Here is a 24,042-nt window from a genome sequence, read left to right as displayed (position 1 = left end):
ACCTCAGAAAGGTCACTATGAGTCAGAATTGACTCCAATGGCAATGAGGTTTGTTTGGTTTTGGGCCTGTCTCACAGGGACCTCTTGCTTGTCCAGGGCTTCTGATTTATCTCATGGAACAGAACTGATCAATAAGACTTTCAGAACAAAATTACTTAAAAATCAGAGCAAGTTTCCCTGAGCTGTCGCTCAATGTTTTTATAGATTCCCATTGGCATTCTTGCACTTTTACCCTCTTGGGTCCCTCAGACTTGTGTATTCACGGAATCTCTCAAGATCTAGAAGATGTCTTTTGTGGGCTCCAACAGAGGTGTGGGAAAATACTTTGAAGTCAAAATAAGGTTCTGATAGAACTTTTGACAGAGGGGAAAGGAAGTACTCCCTGCACTGCCAGTGAATTATTTTCCTTGGACATGAGGAAGAAATCTACACTCGTTTCTTCCTATGCAATTTTTTTCCAGAGAAAAACAGTGGCTTGAATTCTGGAAACACTGCCCAGTGATTTGGCCTCATGGGAATTTCCTCATCATCAATATAAAAAATAATATAGCTAGAGAAAGCTAATAACCATTCTCAGCATGAATTGTCCCCAGACTAATCTGGGGAAAATAGAAAATATGTTTTAAAAAGGAGAACAAAAAGACATAGGTCAAAAAAAAAAAAGAAAGAAAGAAAGAAAATACCGAAGGTGGAATCCCTCATTTGATTGTCTGGCCTAGTTTATGCCTTTAGTCTGTAGTTCTAGCCTCTACTGCACAAGAAGTACCCAGGAAAGATAAAGTTCTGCCACTTTTATCCTTCAAAGATGGCGGTATTGCAGGAGCAATATCCAATGTCAGGAATTAGTGGAGAATTTCAGACAACAGACAGGAAATATGCCTAGAGTTCTGGACAAAGGAGAGTAGGAGCAAGTCAGGAAGTAGACTGTGAAGTGTGTCAAAAGCAAAATATTTAGAACATAAGCTGAGGACCTGGCATAAGTAAGGGAGACTGTTATCAGCTCTTGGCCACATGGAATTATGCTGGGTTCAATCCAATTCTTTTTATCTTTTACATCAAGGGACATGATCTACTGCCTGGAAAGTGGAGGTAATAATGCTTATACTTGAGTCATACTTTATAGTTTATAAAATCTTTTTGTAATCGTCTATCTCACTTAAGCCTTATAATCACCTCAGGAGGTAAGTAGAACAGGTATTGTTTCCATTTAATAGATATTGAAAACAAGACTAAGAGGTTATGAGGTTTCCCACAGTTACTAATGGAGAAACAGGCCTACAACTCATGTCTGGTGATGCTGTGTCCAATGTCTGCTGTATCACACAAATTAATAACATTGTTTAGAAAGAGTAGAAACCCAAGGTAAGTGAGAAATTGGTAACTAAGCCCCTTACCAATTGCCATTGAGTCAGTTCTGACTCATGACAACCCAATGTGTATCAGAGTAGAACTCATGGGATTATAATGGCTGTAACCTTTCGTACCTGGGAGCTGTAGTAGCACAGTGCCTAAGGCATTTGACTGCTAACCAGAAGGCTGGAGGGCCACTCCTTGGAAGGAAGATGGGGCAATCTACTTCCTTAGTGATACTGCCTCGGAAACCCAAGGAGGGTTCCCTATGAGTCGGGTCCGACTCGACGGCACATAACAACAACAACAACAACAACAACCTTTTGTAAGTGGAACATCAGGCTTTTCTTCCAAGTTAGAGTCCTCTGGGTAGACTCTAAGTGCCTATATTTTGGTTGGCAGCCAAATTAACTGTTTGCCCTTCCAGCTGTTTAACACGTCCTGATTTAGACAAATTACAGCTGAGAAGAGTAATCTGCAGGGTGGAGAATCATCAAGGAATTAGGAAGTCTAGGAGAAACATGGATTGACACAGTGGCTGTAATAATGGGCTCTAACACGGCAATGATTGTGAGGATGGTGCACGACTGGGCAGTGTTTTGCTCTGAGGTACATAGGATCCCTACGAACTAGAACTGACTCTGTGGCACTTAACAACAACAGCAGGGGAAACATGTGGACCCATTTTCATAAAGGAGAAGATTTTTCAATAACAGATAATTTGGTATTGACACTCAGGAAATTTTTAAATTCTTAAATACATTGTTCTCAAATAATCAGGAAAGAGGTTCTGGGCACAGGGAGCAAGCATGAGTTCACCAGGAGCAATGAACACAGCTGTGTTTATTGTTATCATTTTAATAGGACCAGTAGACAGGTAGAGTAAGAAAATTGTTAGACAATGTAAGTCCGGAATTTAGGAATGCATGGGGAAAATCTCTGAGATCACCATAAAGACAATTGAAAAATGTGGTGAGATGATAGCAGATTTAGTTGTGTTTGAACCAAAAAGCTGTCATTAAGTGAATGGAAATTAGGAAACCCCATGGGGAGAGAAGGGGCCCCTGCTGGCTTGATGGACATCAGTTCAGGCCTAATGTATACGTGATTGTTGTTGTTGTTAGGTGCCATTGAGTTGTCTCTGACGCATAGTGACCCTATGCACAGCAGAACAAAACTCTGCCCAGTCCTGCCAGAGCTCCATGATCCTTGCTATAGTGAACCCATTGTTGCAGCCACTGTGTCAGTCCATCTCGTTGAGAGCCTTTTTCTTGTTCATCGACCCTCCACCTTACCAACCACGACATCTTTCTCCAGGGAATGATCCCTTCTGAAAACATGGCCAAAGTAGGTGAGATGAGGCCTGGCCATTCTCACTTCCAAGGAGCATTCTGGCCGCACTTCCTCCAGGGCAGATTTGTTAGTCCTTTTAGCAGTCCATGGTACTTTCAGCATTCTTCACCAGCACCACAACTCAAAAGCATCAACTCTTCTTCCGTCTTCCTTACTCATTGTCCAGCTCTCAAATGCATATGAGGTGATTGAAAATACCATGGCTTGTGTCAAGTGCACCTTAGTCCTCAAGGAGATATCTTTGCTCTTCAGCACTTGGAAGAGGTCCTTTGCAGCCAATTTGCCCAGTGCTGTACGTTGTCTGATATCCTGACTGCTGCTTCCATTGGTGTCAATTGTAGAACCAAGCAATGTGAAATCTTTGACAACTTCAATCTTTTCTCCATTTATCATGATGCTGCTTATTGGTCCAGTTGTGAGGATTTTTTTTTCTTTATATTGAGCTGTAATCCATACTGCAGACTATATTCTTCAATCTTCATCAGTAAGTACTTCAAGTCATCCTCACTTTCAGTAAGCAAAGTTGTGTCTTCAGCATATCACAGGTTGTTAATGATTCTTCCTCCAATCCTGATGCCATATTCTTCATATAACCCAGCTATATCTTGGATTATTTGGTCAGCATACAGATTTTATAAGTGTGATGAAAGGATATAACCCTGACATACTCCTTTCCTGATTTTAAACCATGTTGTCCCCTTGTTCTGTTTGAATGACAACCTCCTGGTCTATGTACAGGTTCCTCATGAGTACAATTAAGTGTTCTGGAATTCCCATTCTTCTCAGTGTTACCCATAATTTGTTATGATCCACACAATCAAATTCTTTTGCATAGTCAATAAAACACAAGTAAACATCTTATTGGTATTATGTACTTTGAGCCAAGATCCATCTGACATCAGCAATGATACTCCTTGTTCCACATCCTCTTCTGAATTCAGCTTGCATTTCTGGAAGTTCTCTGTTCCATTTTTTAATTACCTTCAGTAAGATTTTACTTGCATGCAATATTAATGACATTATTTGATATTTCCTGCATTCTGTGGGATCACCTATCTTTGGAATGGGTACAAATATGGATCTCTTCCAGTCAGTTGGCCAGGTAGCTGTCTTCCAAATCCCTTGGCATAGCCAAGTGAGTACCTCCATCAGGGCATCCATTTGTTGAAACATCTCACGGGGTATTCTGTCAATTCCTGGACCCTTGTTCTTTGCAAACTCCTTCAGTGAAGCTTTGATTTCTTCCTTCAGTACCATTGGTTCTTGATCATATGCTACCTCTTGAAATGGATGAACATCAATCAGTTCTTTTTTGTCTACTGTGTATTCCTTCCATCTTCTTTTGATGATTCCTGCATCATTCAATATTTTGCCCTTAGAATCTTTCAATACTGCAACTCAAGGTTAATTTTTTTCCTCAGTTCTTTCAGCTTGAGAAATGCCAAGCATGTTCTTCCCTTTTGGTTTTCTAATTCCTGGTCTTTGCACATTTCATTATAGTAATTGGCTTTGTCTGCTTGAGCTGCTCTTTGAAATCTTCTGTTCTGGTCTTTTATCTTGTCATTTTTTTCATTTGCTTCAGCTACTTTCTACTCAAGTGCAAATTCCAGACATCCATTTTGGTCTTTTCTTCCTTTCTCATCTTTTTAATGACCTCTTGCTTTCTTCATGGATGATGCTCTTGATGTCATCACACAATTCTTCTGGTTTTCAGTCATTGGTGTTCAGTGCGTCAAATATATTCTTTAGTTGGTCTCTAAATTCAGGAAGGATATTTTGAAGGTTATATTTTGGCTCTCTTGCACTTGTTTAAATTGTTTTCAACTTCAAGTTGAACTTGCCTATGAGCAGTTGATGGTCTGTTCCACAATCAGCTCCTGGCCTTGTTTTGGCTAAAGATACTGAGCTTTTCCATCGCCTCTTGCCACAGATATAGTCAATCTGATTCCTGTGTACTCCATCTGGTGAAGTCCACATGTATAGCTGCTGTATGTGTTGTTGAAACAAAGTATTTGTAATGAATAAGTTGTTGGTCTTGCAAAATTCTATCATGCAATCTCCAGCATTATTGCTGTCACCAAGGCCAAATTTTCCAAGTACCAGTGATTCTTCTTTGTTTCCAACTTTTGCATTCCAGTCACCAGTGATAATTAGCACATCTTGATTGCATGTTCAGTCAATTTCAGACTGCTAAAGTTGATAAAAATCTTCAACTTCCTCATCTTTGGCTTTGGTGGCTGGTGCGTAAATTTGAATAATAGTCATATTAACTGGTGTTCCTTTTAGATGTATGGATATTATCCTATCACTGACAGCATTGTACTTGAGGACATATCTTGAAACATCCTTTGTGATGATGAATGCCATGCTATTCCTCTTCAAATTGTCATTCCCAGCATAGTAGATCATATGGTTGTCTGATTCAAAATGGCCAAAACAGGTCCATTTCAGCTCACTAATGCCTCAGATATCAATCTTTATGCATTCCATTTCATGTTTGACAATTTCCAATTTTCCTAGATTCATACTTCATTCATTCCATGTCCCAATTATTAATGGATGTTTGCAGCTATTTCTCCTCAATTTGAGTCATGCCACATCAGCAAATGGAGGGCCTGAAAGTTTTATCTTACCCATATCATTAAGGTTGGTTCTACTCTGATGATGCAGCTCTTTCCCAGTTGTATTTTGAGTGCTTCCAACCAAAGGTTCTCCTCTTCCTACACTGTATCAGACAATGTTTCTGGGCTATTCATAACGTTGCCCAGTAATGTTTTAGACAGTGTTTCCCTGTTATTCATAAGGTTTTCCCTGGTCAATTCTTTGAGAAATGGATGGCCTCTTCCGTCTCCCTATTCTGTCTCAGTCTGTAAGCTGCGTTGAAACCTACACACCATGTAGAACCCTGCAGGCATTTGAAACTCTGGTGATATAGCCTGATGCCTCAAAGCAACATGCAAGCCACCACAGCATGACAAACTGACAGACAAGTTCGTCTCCCTTAGCTGTTCGAAACCTCTCTGCCCTCTCCTTACCTGGATCCTGCTGCGCTGTCGTCCCCGGCTTTCCCTCCTTTCCTGCTTCTTGGGTGGGGCCTGTCTCCCTCCCTTTACCTGGATATAAGTGGTATGAGGCAAAATTGTGTGTAGACTGAGCAAGTTTTCCCACCTGGTGGATCTAATCAAAGGTCATTTCAAGGTTCCTTGATTGTAGCTCCTCTGTCAAGTAAGAATTTATATTTTTGCATTAGAAATTTGAAAGAATGCCAGGAAATAAGTAAGGAGATCCAAACTTTAGAGGAAGTAACTGAGAAGAACCAGTCAGGTGTTCCTGTGACTTCAGATTGTAGCTGCAGGTTGAGCTTGGGTGTTTGTCTCCACTAGGGAGGGCTGGGGCTGGGGTTGATAGAAGATTCACTCTTGCTCCACAGAAAAGGAATAAATGCTTTTGATGGCATTTAAGTCTCTTCTTAGACATCAGGTAAAGGGAGAATACCATTGATATATGGTCAGGTGGAGTCTCGGGGACCATAGGAATAGATAGGACTGAGGCTCTGGTGGCACAATGCCTAGGCTCACCAGATTGTTGGAGGTTCAAACTCACGTGTTCAAACCTTATGGAATGAATACTGGGCAATATAATCCATAAAGATTTACCACCTGGGAAACACAATGGGGGTCTCTGTGAGTCAGAATAAACTTGATGGCAGTGAGTTGAGTATGGAATTATCTAGTGATCAATCTGTATGGAGGTGGAGGTACCCAACAGATTGTAGGCCCACCTTCAATGAGAGAGAGGATGTTTTTCCCTTGGATTGAAGTGAGTCATCTCTAAAGTTTTTCCCAACTCTGATTCTTTCAAGGAACAGAAAACCCATGTTAAGCCTCCCTAACATTATGGGTCAGCTATTAATCCCTAGCAACTTGTTCTGAATTCAATTGAAAAGTTCCCATTTACTATTTTCCATCTTCCACACCACAGGAGCAGCGACTCATAATTACATTAAATTACATCATAGTGGAGAGAACACTAGAGTGGAAATCTGAAGCCAGGGTTCTAGTTATGATTTTTCCTCACACATTAGTTTTATACGAATTACTTAACCTCATTGTTCCTTGCATTTCTTTAAAAGAGAATCATTTTACTATGAAAAATTCCATGCATGCAATCTGTTTACACACACACATATGTATGTACATATAGAGGGCAGTGGTGGATCAGTGGTTGAATTTTCGCCTTCCATGTGGGAGACTTAAATTTGATTCCCAGCCAGTGAGCCTTAGGCACAGCCACCTCTTATCTGTCAGTGGAGGCCTGAATGTTGCTGTGATGCCGAATGGGTTTTTGGAACTTCCAAATTAAGATGCACTAGGAAGAAAGACCTGAAAAATTATTTGAAAATATTAGTCAAAAAAAAAAAAAAAAAAAAAAAAATCCTGTGGATCAAAATGGTCTGATCTGTAACATGTTAAGGACCAAGGCAGTGTTTTGTTCTGTTATCCATGGAGTCTCCATGAGTCAGGGGCCAACTCAACAACAGCTAACAACAACAACATGCATGTACATACATGTATATATAGGAATAATACAACACATACCCTTGTACTTTATTCCCTATCTTAAAAGAATATTACCAGTGTGTTTGATAACTTTGATCTATTTCTCTTGTCTCCAAGCATAAGCACTCTAACAAATTTTATTTTTATCATCTCTTTTCTTTTTGTTATAATTTTATTATATCTGTATGTATCTTAAAAAATACATTGCTAAATTCTGTATGTTTTTGGACTTTATATGAACATTACACATACACACGTACACACATGCATAAAGAGAGAGAAAGAGTGTGCCTTAGTTTTCTTATGTGTAAATTGGATATATTAATTTCTTTCATCCTTTGCTTCAAGCAACAAAAACTGATCTTGTTCTTATAAGGAAAAACATTTACAGAAAGGACCTATGTTAGCTCACAGTCTCAAAAGATGCACTCAACAAGCAACCCTCAGGAAGGGCTGGATAAGGGGTAGTTTCTATAATTTCAGTACTGGGAGTTGGATAAACTCAGTTCCAGTAATGCTACCATTGACTGAAGGAGTTGGTGGCACTGTGGTTAAGTGATTTGTGGTTTGATATGCTCAGGGGCTAATGTAGAAGTCTGTGGTTTGATCCTACCACTGGGTGGGAGGAAGATATGGCAACTGGTTTCTGTAATGATTATAGTCTTGGAAACCCTATGGGGAATCGCCTAGCTAGCAATGGGTTTACCATTGACTGATTTAGCTCTAGTAGTTTTCTGTCCCTTGATGCTTCGTTCAAAATGCCAAATCACCAGAAGTAATTTATTTGGCCCAACTGAGTCATGTGTTCTTTCTTGGGCTTAGGATAAAGTGCCTCATGATTGGCATCCTAGCAGAGGTACATGGGCATATTTCCCAAGGAATGAATCCTGGGTCTGCCTTGCCTCTCTCCAAGGGTTAATGTAAGGAGCCAATGAGATTACACACATAAAAGTGCTTTTTAAAATGTGAAATGTTGTACATGTTCATTCATTTGTTAAGCAAAACAAAACAAACTCTCTCTCTCTCTCTCTCTCTCTCTCTCTCTCTATATATATATATCTATATAATTATTTATTTTTTTAAGTGCCTATGGTATGCTAGGAGGTCTGGTGGTACTGTAATTAAAACATTGGAACATTGGGCTGCAAACTAAAAGGTCAGCAGTTTGAACCCACTGGCCACTCAGTGGAACAAAGATGAGGCAGTCCACTTTCGTGAAGATTTGCAGTCTTGGAAACCTTATGGAGAAGTTCTACTCTGTCCTATAGGGCCACTATGAGTCAAAATTGATTTGATGAGAGAAAAACCAAACCAAATTCACTGCCATCGAGTCGATTTGACTCATAGTGACCCCTCCTTGGGTTTCTGAGGCAGTATCTCTACGGAAGTAGATTTTCCAGTCTTCCTTCCCAGAGTGGCTGGTGGGCTTGAACTGCCAGCCTACTGGTTAGCAGTCAAATGCCTTAGGCACTACGCCACCAGAGATCCTGACTTGATGGCAGTGGGTGTGATTTTTGGTTTGGTATACTGTGTTAGGTACCATATTAAGTATTAGAAACACAACAAACCCAAACACAAAAGGGGGGAAATGTGGTAAAAACAAGCAAATTTATTCCTGGTCATTTTGTTCCATGTACTAAACAAAGCCCTGGATATAGATTGTCTTTTCTATTTTGCACAATACCCTGATGGGGAAGGTGTTATTACTATTTCAATTTTACAGATGAAGCACAGAGATTAAGTAACTTGCTCAAGTAAGGGGAAGGCTGGATTTGAACCCTGACATCCTGAATTGAGAGCTTGTGTCTGCTGAGATGAACTATAAAAGAGACAACTAAACCATACTATGACAGAAGGTGAATGATGAGTGAATTGGAATAGGCTTCCTAGAGGAACAGATATTAAGGTTAAAAAAAAAAACAAACTTAAAGAATTTGGTTCTGGAGAGATAAACTTTTACCCTTGATTGAAGTGTCATTGATGAAGCCTCCAGATCACACCTGAGGGTTTATGCTAATGATGTATCTCTTGGGTAGGGCTAGTCAGACCAGAAAGACTCACCTTGTGATATAAATGAATCTCAGGATAGAGGTAAACTCAAAAAACTCACTGCTGTCAAGTAGTTTCTCCCTGATTCAATTAATTGTGCCTATGTAAAAAGACACCAAGGAAGGCTCTGAACATGGTAGCTCCATGGACTTTCTGGTTGGTGAAAAATATAGATGCATGTGGGAGGGTAGCATGACCCTTTTTAGGACACAGAAGTTCTATGCTGTAAACCCTTCCAGACCTCAACATGTGCATCTCTTCATTTGTATCCTTTTTGCTATGATAAAGCTGTAATAATAAGTATACACTTTCTATGAGTTCTGTGAATCATTCTGGTAGATTATTGAATGTGAAGGAGTAGTAGGAGCCAATAGATCAGAAATGAAGGGAGCTCTGGGGACCACTGAGCTTGTGGCTAGCATACCAAAGGGGTAGAGGAAACTCCAAATTTTAGGCCAGTAGGTCAGAAGTGATACTGTCATGAAGACTCCAAGCTTGTGGCTGGCATCTGAGGTCTTAGACAGACTTAATAGTCTGGAGGACTGTATCATTTAACTGTGAGATCTAGCCTAGCTACAAGTGGTTAGGTCATATGAAGAAATACTGCATGTACAGTTGGTGTCAGAACAGAAGTAGAACAGAAGGGACAGAATTGATCATAGCTTGTACTGATTTGATCCTCACATTTAGTGACAGAGAAGTAGGATTGATTTCTTTACAGTCTGGTATGAGAAGTGAGATTTGATTTCAATTCCACACAGTTTGTAGTCAGAGAATTTGGATTTTACACGCTTACAGGGTATTTGAAGGTCAAGGAGGAATTCACCAGGAGGCAAAGTGATGGTAGCGGGTCTGTCACTGGTTGAGGGCAGACCAGTAAAATAACACAAAGGAATTATGGGTGTAGAGACCCAGAAGAACAGCAGACAACATAGAACTTCTTGTTCTCTCTCTTCTTCCTTTTCTGGTTCATTTCTTGTGATTCAAATATCAATGCATAGAAAACTTCTGCTTCAAATTTCAGTGTTTGTCTTTCCATTGAGTAGTAATTCCATTCAAAGGAAAACATTCTGGGTGGTAGGGAGGGGTCACTATTTATTTATTTAAGATGTGGGCAAACCCCTAATCAAAATTTTTACCATCATCTAAGCTGGCATTTTTCCAAATGAGTTTTGTGAAAACTTTTGCCTAGGGCTTTCAGATTGGTTTGCTAGTTAAAATAATATAATTTGGCAGTTGGTTAGGCTTTTGTGTGCATCTGTTGTGTGTTTAAACGGAACCTGATGAAAGACTTGGAAACTCAGGTCACAAAGGCAGCTTTAGAACTACACCTCCCCTCAGAAATACATGACAGTCACCAAAAAGGGTATACAAATGTCCAAGGGACACATAAAAAGACGCCTGACGTCATTAGTAATCAGAGAGATGCAAATCAAAACCACAATGAGATATCACTTCACTGCCACTAGAATGCCTATGATAAAAAAGGAAATGTTGTTTAGTATATGAAGAAACTGGAATTCTCATCAACTGCCGATGGCAATGTAATATAGTACAATCACTGTGGAAAACACTTTGGTGGTTCCTGAAAAAGTTAACCATAGACTTACCTCATAATCCAGCAATATAAATCCTAGGTATATACCCACAAGGTAAGAGCAGGAAGGCAAAGAGATACTTGTACACCAATGTTCATTGCAGCGCTATTTACAATAGTCAGAAGGTGGAAACCACCTAAAAGACCATCAACAAATGAATGGGTAAATAAAATGTGGTACATACCTACAATGGAATATTACTCAGGCATACAGATAAATGAAGTCATGATACATGCTATAGCATGGATGAATCTTGAAAACATTTTGCTGATTGAAGTAAATCAGTCACAAAAGGACAAATATCATATGAACCCACTTGCATAAAATAGACAAGTATATAAAGACTAAAATTTATTAGTAGTTACCAGAGAGTGGGAGGGAGAGGGGAAGAGTAAGTGTTTGCTTATAGGACACTGAGTTTCTGTTAATGGTGGTGGAATAATTTGGAAACAGCTATATTGGTGACAGTTCCACAACATAATGAATATTATCAATGTCACTGGTACATGTGAAGAATGTTGAATTGGCAAATGTTATATATAACAATTTGTTATATATATTTTTACCACAATAAAATAAAAAATAATAATAAGTTGCAAACAAATTATATTAAATAACTGTAATGAGGCCTTAAAACAATAAGCAAATAAATATATGATATAATTCTACCACTCTGGGTGTTACAATTTTTGACATAGTGTTAATCATCATCATCATGGCCATCATTATTTTCAGTGATGGGTTCTGTAGATTTCTGTTGTTAAATAATGGGGCCATGGGATAATTCTCCCTGGGGAAAACAGTTTGGAATTTGTATTGGTATTTGTATGTGTGTATGTGTGTGTGTGTGTGTGTGTGTTGTTGTTGTTATGTGCCATCGAGTCAGACCTGACTCATAGCTACCCCTCTTTGGGTTGCTGAGGTGGTATCAGAAGCCTGGTAGTTCAAATCCACTCTACTTCAAAGCCACTCTTAGGAAGGAAGACTGGGCAATCTACTTCTGTAGAGATACCACCTCTGAGAAACCCAAGGCTGCATCGAGTTGAGACAGACTAAATGGCAGTAAGTTTGGTATTTATATATATCATAAAAAATATACAAGAAATTGTGCAAGGTTGATTGTTTATAGGAATTTAATTTGGAAGAGGCAATAGCCAAGAGGCAAATTTGGTTGCAGCTATGAGAAATGGTGTGGGATGGGGAAGCAAACATCTTCCAGTATATTTGCATAACTTTTATCCTCACTTGAACTTGTATTGTTAATTATGAAACTTATCTTTAACTACTTACCATTCAAATCTGTCACGTCTAGAAGTGAATATATACCAAAAACACTGTGTACCCTATATATGACCAGTGAAAGTTTGGTGGTTCCAACTTCTGTTTTAAAAGGCAAGGCTTACACTTAGCCTTTTCAGTCTCAGAGGATAAGGCAATTTAGAGTAAGTCACTGAAGAAATTAAGAATGTAAATGAAATTCAATCCTTGGGATTTTTTGTTCAGTCATTTTTGCAAGAGATCTCATCACCTGTATGCATCTTGCTTTCACTTGTTGGGAAAATCTGTTTGAATTATGTAGGATTTCAGATAAAAATATGACTAGCAGCATAGTTTCACTTGAAGAACTTATTAATAAGACCAGACTCTTCCTCTCTGGAAACTTGTAAGGAAATCTCTCTTCTGGGTACTATTTAAATGAGGTCAACCCTAGTTCTGAAACAAGAGTTCTTTAAAAAATGATTGTCATGACTTATGATCTTATCTTCTCAATGATAAAGAAAATAGAGGAGAGTCTAGAATCCAGTCATTCTTATTAGGCAAAATTTGGCCTGCAACTTCTTCCACATTTCTTCTTATTGCCTCCACCAGTTGCATGCTCTTAATGTTGTGGCGTAAATGAGTCCAATTAGGAAAACAAGTCTGTTGTAGAATGCAGGAAATCACTTAGCTGCTCTTCATGAATATGGGGTTTAAAGAAAATAGAATAAAATGCATAGCAGTTTCAATTTCTCTCTTTCTCTTTCTCTCATGCTGCCACTCTCTTGCGTTCTCCTGCAAAACTGCAATGATTACTCTTAATTTAATATTCCTAACCACCATCTTGCCTGGTGGATTTTCATCTCAACTCATTCACCTTTTATACTTTTTTCCTATACCTTACAGGTAATGTGAAGCAGATATCTTCTGAAATTTAATTCTGCTTTGTGTAGTAAATCATTTCCAAGGGCAAACTATTCTCTTATGTTCTGAAGAATTTTTCCTCCTTATGTCCTGTGTTGATCCATCTATCCATCATCAATCCATCCATCTCTTCACCTTAAATAACAGTTAATAAAGACCAGAACTATTGGGAACAAGTTTTAACCATCACATAGGAAACATGATTTGCATTACTGTCCCATCTCCCTCACTATCCAAGCTAGAGGATGGGAAGCAGTGCTCAGTTTTTAGTAGAATACATATAGTGGGCTCTCCATAAATGCAAACTTTGTGAGTGTGCACTATTGATACCATCCTCTTCTAGTGGCATTTCAAGCTGAGAGAGGTTTAAAAAAAAAAAAAAAGGTAGTTCTTATCACTTTCTAGGAGAATGACCTATTAGGAAAATCATGAACCAGTTTGAAATAAATATACAATTAGATGTTAGAAAAGAAAGATGTAGGCCTAAAAAGCTAGGCACATCTTGGGAAAGTTTACATTGATCAAAGTAAGCTCATTAAAGAATTAAGCTTCTTTTCCTATCAGCAGAAATGAAGAAGAAGAATGTGAAAAACCAAAGACATTTGGAAGCAATCAGCCCTAGGACATGATGGACCTTGAGACCAGAAGAACTAGATGGTGCCTGGCTACCAAAGTCAACCAGTCAGGAAGGGATCAAAACTGGAGATCCTGGATAGAGTGGGAGGAAAAATGTGGAACAAAATCCAAAAACACAATAATGACCAGAATTACTGGTTGAATGGAGTCTGGTGGGACCCCCAATACTATGGCCCTGGGATACACTTTGGGTCTGGAATCAAACTCACTCCCAGGGGCTGGATCTCAGCCCAATAGTAAATAAGGCGTACACACAGACCACTCAACCCAGGATGATGCACCCACATACTCTGTGGAGATCCATCCCTTGGAGCAATGGACCACGGGCACCAGAGGGGTAACATTCATACGGAGGAAATGCAGGACACACAGGAGTGCATAACTTTGAGAGGCATGGGGGTAGTTTGTGGGAGTGGAGGAGAGGAGAGTGGGTTAGGGTTGAGGATGGTAATTGGAGAGTGAGACCAAATGTGCACAAAATGTTGAATGTAAAGCAAACTGTGCTCTGTAAACTTGCACCTAAAGTACAATAAAATAAATAAATAAGAATTAAGCTGCTTTTGAAAGATGGGTAATATTTGATAATTTTAAAAAGTAGGTGAAGGATATTAATATGAATAATTTACTATTTCCTAGGCAGTTCCACAGGAGTGTGGCTGTCTGCTTCTGTAAAGATTACATACTTGGAAACCTTATAGGGCAGTTTTACTCTGTCTTATAGGATCGCTATGAGTCTGAACCTACTTGATGGCAATGAGTTCCTTTTATTTTGTTCTAAGTGATATACGTGTGTGTGTGTGTGCATATCACTTAATCCTCGTAGAAACTTATGATGCAGTTCTGTTATTAATACGTTCGATCAGGTATAGCAAGGATTGTGAGGCTGGCACAGGACCAGACAGTGTTTCGTTCTGTTGTACATAGAGTCGCTATGAATTGGAGCCAACTTGACAACACCTAATAACAACAACAACAACAACATTTATGGATGAGTAAATTCAAGGACAGAGAGTAACAGAGCTAGGAGCTGACATAATCAGGATCAGAACCTAGACAGATTGGCTCTAGGACATGCGTTCTTAACCATTGTGCAACATGAATCCTAAATGTAGATAACTATGGTGGAATGAGAAGATAATTAGTTTAAAACTGGAAATGAGCAGGCCATGCTTGGAAGAAAACGAGGAGACAAGCCCTGAAGACTTGTTTTCAAATCTGAAAGTATAGGAGTTAAATGGGAAGAGGCAAGATGCAGCCAGAGCAAGGAGAACCCTGACTCTCAGAAAGAAGAGGGTTTACTTTTTGTCATCAGATATTCATAGCTAAGTGAAAGAAGCATTTCAGAAAGATTGCTCTTGGAGCATGGATTGGGTTGGAGAGGCAGAAGGATCCAGTAGAAAGCTGTGTTTGTAATCTAGATGGGAACTGACTGAGAATGGGAGCCTCAGTTCGAGCCACTCTGGTCTAGAGAGAAAAGGCTAGATGGGAGAAACCTGTGAAGGAGGTAATCAATCATTTTAACATTTTAAAAATATATCACCAAATAAAGAAGAATTTCAAAGATTAAACAGAATGTCTCTGCCATTTACTTAGGTTTTCAAAGGAATATCTGGTGATTCTTCACAAGTTTATCACCAGGGAGCCACAACAAGGGGTTAACTTTTTTCTGGGGCTACATTTTATTTTTCTTCTCTGTTAAAAATAATATTTAATGTAGAGCTTAGACCATATGATTTATTGCCTGTTTGCAAATCCTTTTCATCACTGTATATTTTACCAGTAAATATTTAATCTGTGGTACCAAATGCCACCCTGTTTATTAAGTTTAGAGTTCATATTTTATAGTAAAATAGATTTTAAAATATTTCACAAATAGATGAGTATTTCATCTATATATCCACTGAAAAATTATGCTAAAAGGAACCCCACATAGTATCACTTGATCACCTATTTGATTATTGGAGAGCTTGAGCAGTATGAAAACAAACTTTCCTTCTCAATGATGTCTGCATTACATTACACTTGCTGAGGAATCCCAAATTTTCATCCCAAACAACTGTCTTGTGCCCAAACACATGAATAGGATAAATGGCCTGGCTGGAGGCTTCACGCCTTTGTGTGGGTGGCCCTATCTGTGTGAAGATTCTGTTTTCCTGTCTTTGAAGCTTTGGTTTCAAAAACTTGAAACCACCAGACCCAGAAAAGATAAATCTTTTTCAGTTCACTTCAGAAAATCTAAACTCAATAAAATCCATGCTGGTGACTTATGGAGAGAGTTACTCATCTGTTTTTCAGAGATGAGTCTTTTGTTATAACTAATTCCTTCATAGGCTGCTGCCATCCTACATCGTGATTCTAAACCATCTCTTCATGTTTCTCTCCTCTCTGCCCTTGCACATGCCCTCTACTTCAAAACACTCATACTCTTCTATAAAGGAACCTTGGTGGTTACTAACAGAAAGATCAGTTACTCAAACCCACTAATGATTCGGTGGAAGAAAGATTTGGCAATCTGCTCCTATAAAGGTTATAACCAAGAAAACCCTATGCAGTAGTTCCTCTCTGTCATATAACGTCACTCTGAGTCAGAACAACAGCAATGTACTTTTAAAATAGATGATTCACACCATTTACTGGAGGAAAGGCTTTTCTCTCCAACCCTACAGTTGTTGAAATCATGTCCCTTCTTAAAAGTTCAACTCAAATGGCAAACTCTTCATGAAGTCTTTATGGATGTCCTCAATTGTACATATCTTCACCTTCTCTTGGATGGCTATATTGCTTAGCACTTCTTTAATGGCTTTTGCTATATTCTGTCTTATGATATAGTCATTTGTCTGCTTACTCTCCTTTCACTCTAAGAATATACTCCATTTGAGGGCACCTCCAAAGACTATAAGGAGTCCCTCAGTGGGGAAAACAGTTAAGTGCTTGGCTATTAACCTAAAGGTTGGTTCAGAGCCACCTAAGAAGAAACACTTGAAACTGTACAATCATGAAAACCCTACGAAGTACTGTTCCACTCTGAAATACCTGGAGTCAGCATGAGTTGGAGTCAACTTGATGGCAACTGATAATTTTTTTTTTTTTTTTGGTGACACTCCATGGTGCTTAGCAGTGTCATGCATTATGGTATGTGGCCTACATTTTGTTGAATTAAATTAAAAATTAATAATGAATGAAAAGCTGAATAAATTAATTTGGCTGGCTTATTGCATCATTTTCTAAAACTATTAAGGTATACTGTAGCCAGCTAATTTGTGTGTGGGTGTGTGACTCCAGTAGAGTATTTAGTCTCTTATAGCATAAAAGATAGACCTTTACACACTGATAAGATGATCCACTTATTAAGGGATCGTTGGTGACTGAAAATAGGCAGTTGATCTAAGGACATTTGCTGGATATAAAAAAATAACTATGAATGACCTTTCTTCCTCTCACTTCATTGCCATTTTTATCCAAAGTTTAGCACAGAGCATTTATCAAACGTGAAGTCTTCTCTGACACATAGTTCCTTATAAGTAACTTAATATACTATCACCTTTTTGGATATTTCAATTGTTTTCATTTCCTCGTATTAACTAAAAACCTCAAATGATCTCAATTTTTTAAATGGTGAAGATGACTTTATATTCTGGCTTCACTTCAAAGTTTGAAAAGGAAAGTGACTTTAAGTCCTTGTTTTACTTTAAAGAAACAAAACAGAGATTGAGGATAATGATTTAAGAGTATTATTTATGCAATTAAAAATATGCACGACTCTGATCAAAATATCAATGAAAACATCTTGGCCGTGTATTATAAGTTTGTAAATAAATTAATGTTTCCATTACTTTAAGATAACATAAATATTTATGTTGTTTTTATAAGTCCCCATCCACACCTCCTCCCTTTTAGTGATTTTTTCGAGTAACTATGAAACTGAGCATTTCCACTAGAGTTTATGTCTGGCTAGCTATCAATGTTGGACAGAGGTTGCTACTAGAGAGATTATCCCTGTTTGATAACTTCCAATCAATGACTTCTTAGGTACAAGCATATCTGGGCACTGGTTGGAGAGATTGTCAAACTTAGTTACATTTTTGACAACTTCCAATTTTACTTGATTCATATTTTGTACATTCCATGTTCTAATTACTAATAGATGTTTTACAGTTGTTTCTTCTCTTTTTGAGTCCTGTCACATCAGCAAATGGAGATCCTGACAGCTTTTCTCCATCCACGTTATGAAGGTTGACTCTACTTTGAGGGGACAACTATTCTCTGGTCCTATTTTGAATGCCTTCCAACCTGTGGGTCTCATCTTCCAGCTCAATATCAGAAAATGTTCCACAGCTATCCATAAGGTTTTGACTGGCTGATTTTTTTTTTTTTTTTTAAAGTAGATCTGCGCTCTGTAAGGTTTTCTTTCTTTTTTTTTTTTTTTTTTTTTTGATTTTTTTTTTTTTTTTTTTCCCTCTCAGGAGTAGATCACCAGGTTCTTAATCTTAGTTTGTTTTAGTCTGGAAACTCCACCGAAACCTGTCCATCATGGGTGACCCTGCTATCGTTTGAAATATCAATGGCATAGCTTAAAAGCATGACAGCAACACATAAGCCCACACAGTATGACACAAAGATTGGTATTTCCAGGTTCAGTATAGATCAAAAATACGGGAGCTCTGGCTTCCTGGGGTATCAGAAACCAAGTCAAATAAGGTGAGATATAGTCCCTGGATGGTTGAAGGTTCTAGAATTGGAGCAAAAATATGAATCATGATTGAAGAGAAAATCAAAAGGTCATATCCAGTACCAAATGGAAAAGCGACTTAAAGCCACAAACTTAGATGATGAGAAGCAGGATAAAAACTTTCATTTGAAATCAGTCAGGGCTAAAGCTGTGGTCAATGTAGGGATTCTAGAGCCCTGATCTTTTTCCTGGTTAATTTTGACTTAAGAACCAGGTAGATGGAGAGATACTAGGAAGGCTAAAGCTTACAGTCCTTGCAGGGCTGCATTTATGTACATAGTAATTAACAAAACCCAAAAGTCACTGCCATCAAGTTGATTCCGACTCATAGTGACCCTCATTTGGTTTCCAAGGTGGTAAATCTTTAAGGAAATAGATTGCCCAGTCTTCCTTCTGCAAAGTGGCTGATGGGTTTGAACTGCCAACTTTCTGATTACCAGTCAAATGTCTTAGGCACTGCACCTCCAGATCTCCTTAATAATTAACATAGGTAAGCAATTTATTAGGAGCTCTGGTGGTGTAGTGCCTAAGACATTTGACTGATAACCAGAAGGCTAGTGATACAAACCCACCATTTACTCCTCAGAAAGAAGACTGGGCAATCTACTTCCATAGACATACCACCTCAAAAACCCAAGGAGGGATTGCTATGAGTCAGAATTGACTTGACAGTGAGCGAGTGAGTGAAACAATTTATTGATGAACTGCATTTTTTGTGTGATATAAATTTCAAAGTGTTTAATTCTTCTATATTTGTCCCTTGTGCCATATAAAATCCATCTTTCATATTGGGTAGTTTTTATATCAGTTTCTGAGATCCAGTGCTTTCATCTTAAAACTTCAATCTTTTATTCAAAGTGGTACTTTCCCCTTCCTCTCAGTTCTGGGGCTTGGGTGAAAATAAACGCTGTGTAACTTGGCTCTCAAGTCTTCTTCCTGGCAGCAATTACTCAGGTGTTGGGACAGGGGAAAAGAAAAATTAAGACAATGTTCCTTTATGACTGGGCAATGTTGCAGTCTTGCCCTTGGATGATCATGTTGCTGGTTCTAGCTCATGTGGTCCATGGCCACTAAGTGTATGGATGGTTGATTTAACATGCCTTGCAGATGAAGAGTTCTCCTCAGAGCAGCTTCTCTAAGAATTGATTATGCCTTGTAAGATTTGACCACATCTTCCTGCTGACCTAGGAGGTGACATCATGTGTCACTCTTCTGATTTGCCTCTCTCATACTGCTGTACCAATCCTAGAGGGATTTTAGTTCCTAATCTTCTCAGCTCTCTGTGGCTTACATTTAGGGGATGAGCATGTGTGTAATTATTTTTTTAATGTCCTCTAAAACTGGAGCTAAGGATGATAATCAGTATCCACTCATCACTGGCTATCTCTTGGTATGTCATCTCCCCCTACTTCTTGATTCCAAGGCATCCCATAGCCCAAAGAGAGTCTTCTGGTGAAGCAGTTGTCTAGCCAGGAAATGAAATATGTCTTCTTATCTTGCTGACACTCAAACTCTACAAAATTTTGTTTACCCATTCATCTGTTGGTGGACATTTTGACTGTTTCCACCTTTTGATAATTGTAAAAATGCTGTAAAGAACAAGTTCCTGCTTGTGTTCCTGTTTTCAATTACTTTGGGTGTAAACCTAGAATTGGAATTTCTAGGTCATATAATAGTTCTATGTTTAACTTTTTGAGGAACAGTCAAACTTTCTTCTACAGAGACTCTCCCATTTTGCATTCCCACCAACAATGGATGAGGGTTCCAATTTCTCCATATCATCACCAAGATCTGTTTTTTTTTTCCTATCATATTTATTTATTTTTATCATATCCATTTTAACAGGTAGAAAGTGGTATCTGACTGTGATATTTTTTAACAGTTTTTACATATGCAATTCAATGACATTGATTACATTCTTTGAATTGTGCAAGTATTATAAATTTCCTTTTCTGAGTCATTCCCCCAAGATTAACATGAACTTACTACCCACCCTCAAGTTTTCTAACATTTTAGTTGCAGTTGTCAATTTGATCCCATACAGATAGTTATTAAAATAGCATAATGCTCTAAAGCAAACATAGTTTATTAATTAAGCTAAACTATTGTTTGGTTTTAAGAAGATTTGAGGGTATATTTTTGGTTTAAGGTTTAAAGATTATCTCAGGGAAATAATTTCTAGGGTTCATACAGCTCCTGTGGTGGCAGGGAGCAGTGGCAGACAGCGCTGACAAGAACATGTTAGGGGAAGCCCAGAAAGTGAGCAGAGTGGTTAGAATAGCTAAAGGAGACGATCTTGTGTCTCAGTTTGTCATACTGTGGTGGCTTGCATGTTACGGTGAAGGTGAAGCTTCAGGCTGTTTCACTGGGGTGCCCACGGTGGACCAATTTTGGTGGAGCTTCCAGACTGAGACAGACTCAGAAGCAGGAGGAGGCCATCCACTTCTCAAAGAATTGGCCAATGAAAACCTTATGAATAGTAGTGAAACACTGATATATTACCAGAAATTTTTATGAATACCCCTGAAACATTGTCCGATACAGTACCAGAAGATGAGCCCCTCAGATCGGAAGGCAGGAGCCTACTTTAATGACATAGATAAAGTAGAGCTTTTGGGGCCCATTTGCTGAAGTGGCACAACTCAACATGAGAAGAAACAGCTGCAAACATCCTTTGATAATCAGAGCATAGAATATATGAAGTATGAATCTTGGAAAATTGGAAGTTGTCAATAATGAAATGGAACATGTAAAGATTGATATCCTAGGCATTAGTGAGCTGAAATGGACCAGTTTTGGACATTTTGAATCTGACAACCATATGATCAACAATGCTGGGAATGACAAATTGAAGAGGAATGGTGTGGCATTCATCATCACAAAGAATGCTTCAAGATCTATGCTGAAGTACAATGCTGTCAGTGATAGAATAAAATCCCTATGCCTACAACTAGTCAGTTAATATTACTGTTATTCAAATTCATGCACCAACCACCAAAGTCAAAGAGAGGAATTGAAGATTTTTACCAACTTCTGCAGTCTAAAATTGACTAAACATGCAATGAAGATGTGCTGATTATCACTGGTGATTGGATTGCAAAAGTTGGAAACAAAGAAGAATCACCAGTAGTTGGAAAAGTTGGCCTTGGAGTTAAAAATAATGCTGGAGATCGCATGACAAAATTTTGCAAGACCACTGACTTATTCATTGCAAATATCTTTTTTCAACAACACAAACAGCAGCTATACACATGGACTTCACCAGATGGAGTACACAGAAATCAGGTGACTACATTTGTGGCTAGAGGTGATGGCTCAATATCTTCAGCCAAAACCAGTCCAGGAGCTGACTGTGGAACAGACCACCAACTGTTCATTTGCAAGTTCAAGTTGAAGTTGAAAACAATTAAAATAAGGCCACAAGAGCCAAAATAGGACCTTGATTATATCCCTCCTGAATTTAGAGACCATTTAAAGAATTGATTTGACACATTGAACACCAATGATTGAAAACCAGAGGAATTATGGGATGACATCAAAAACATCATCCATGAAGAAAACAGGGTCATTAAAAAGTCAGGAAAGGAGGAAAAGACCAAAATGGATGTCAGAAGAGACTCCAAAACTTGCCCTTGAGTGGAGAGTAGCTAAAGCAAATGGAAAAAAATGACAAGATAAAAGAGCTAAACAGAAGATTTCAAAGAGCAGCTCGAGAAGACAAAGTCAATTGAATGTGCAAAGACATGGAGTTGGAAAGCCAAAAGGGAAGAACACACTCAGCATTTCTCAAGCTGAAAGAACTGAAGAGGAAATTTGACCTTGAGTTGCAATATTGAAAGATTTTATGGGCAATACATTGAATGATGTAGGAAACATCAAAAGAAGATGGAAGGAATATACAGAGTCACTGTACCAAAAAGAATTGGTCGATGTTCATGCATTTCAGGAGATGGCATATGATCAAGAACCAATGGTATTGAAGGAAGAAGTTGAAGCTGTACTGAAAGAATTGGCAAAGAATAAGGCTTCAGGAATTGGTAGAATACTCATTGAGATGTTTCAACAAAAGGATGCCACACTAGAGGCATTCATTTAGCTATGCTAGGAGATTTGACAGACTACTACCTGGCCAACTGACTGGAAAAGATCCATATTTATACCCATTCCAAAGAAAGGTGATCCCACTGAATGTGGAAATCATCAAACAATATCATTAATATCACACCCAAATAAAATCTTACTGAAGACAATTCAAAAACGGTTGCAACAGTAACCAGACAGAGAACTTCCAGGAATGCAAACTGGATTCAAAAGAGGATGTGGAATGAGGGATATCATTGCTGATGTCAGATGGATCTTGGCTCAAAGCAAAGAATAAGATGTTTACTTGTGTTTTATTGACTGTGCAGTTCATCCAGTGCTACACATTCCATATCCTCCTTCTATTCCTAACTCTTCTACTTCCTCTGTTGCTTCAGGTGAATGGAGACCAATTATAGTCCCTTGGATGGTCACTTGAAAGCTTTTAAGACCCCAGGTAGTACATAACAAAACAAGTGGTAAAACAGAAACACTAAACACATTATTAGACCAATTAACTGGGATGTCCCATGCAACCAGGACCCTAAATTTTGCCAATTCAATTTTTCACAAGTATATAACTTATTGATAGCAATTACAATAATTGACTGTGCAACCTTATATTTAATTGATGTGATTTTTCTATTACATTAACCTCCTCTTTTCCCCTTCATCCCACCTCTAGAAATCACTAACAATCTTTGGTCTCTATACATTTGCCTTTTCTTGTTTTTGTGTATGAGTGAGAGCATACAATATTTGTCCTTTCATGATTGACATATTCCACTCAGCATAATGTCCTCAAGCTCCATCTACATTTTAGCGTATATCACTTCATTTAGCTTACTGGCTGAGTAGTATTCCATTGTATGTATGTACCATATTTTGTTTATCCATTCATCTGTTGATGGACATTTAGGTTATTTCTACCTTTTGGCTATTGTAAATAGTCTTGTACAAGTTGCTGTTTGTGTTTCTGCTTTCAAATCTTTGGGGTACATACCTAAGAGTTGAATTTCAGGGTCATATGGTAGTTCTATTTCAGTTTTTCTTTTTTTTTTTTTTTTTCCCTAGCAGAAACACCATACTTTTTTCCACAATGGCTATATCAATTTGCATTTCCACCAGTAATAGACAAGGGTTCCAATTTCCCCATATACTTACCAACACTGTTTTTTTTTTTTTAAATCTTAGCCATCTTAGTGGGAGTGAATTGATATTTCATTGTGGTTTTGATTTGAGTCTCTTTGATTGCTAATGACGTTGAGCATCTTTTCATGTATTTGTTGGCCATTTGAATGTCCCCTTTGGTGAAATGTTTCTTCATGTCCTTTGCCCACTTTTTTTTTTTTTTAATTTTATTTTAATTAGATTTGGGTGAAGATTTACAGAGCAAAATCACTCTCGATACAGCAGTTCACATATACTTTGTCTCATGTCATTGACCACAATTTACCACAATGCAACAGCTCCCCTCCAATTTCCTCCCCAAGGTACCACTTCCCAG

Source organism: Orycteropus afer, unplaced genomic scaffold, assembly GCF_000298275.1.
Source record: "Orycteropus afer afer isolate SDZICR_OR568_19922 unplaced genomic scaffold, OryAfe1.0 scaffold00258, whole genome shotgun sequence".
In the NCBI taxonomy this organism is placed as follows: domain Eukaryota; kingdom Metazoa; phylum Chordata; class Mammalia; order Tubulidentata; family Orycteropodidae; genus Orycteropus; species Orycteropus afer.
The sequence above is the reverse complement of the archived record's forward strand: the minus strand, read 5'-3'. Positions refer to the sequence as shown.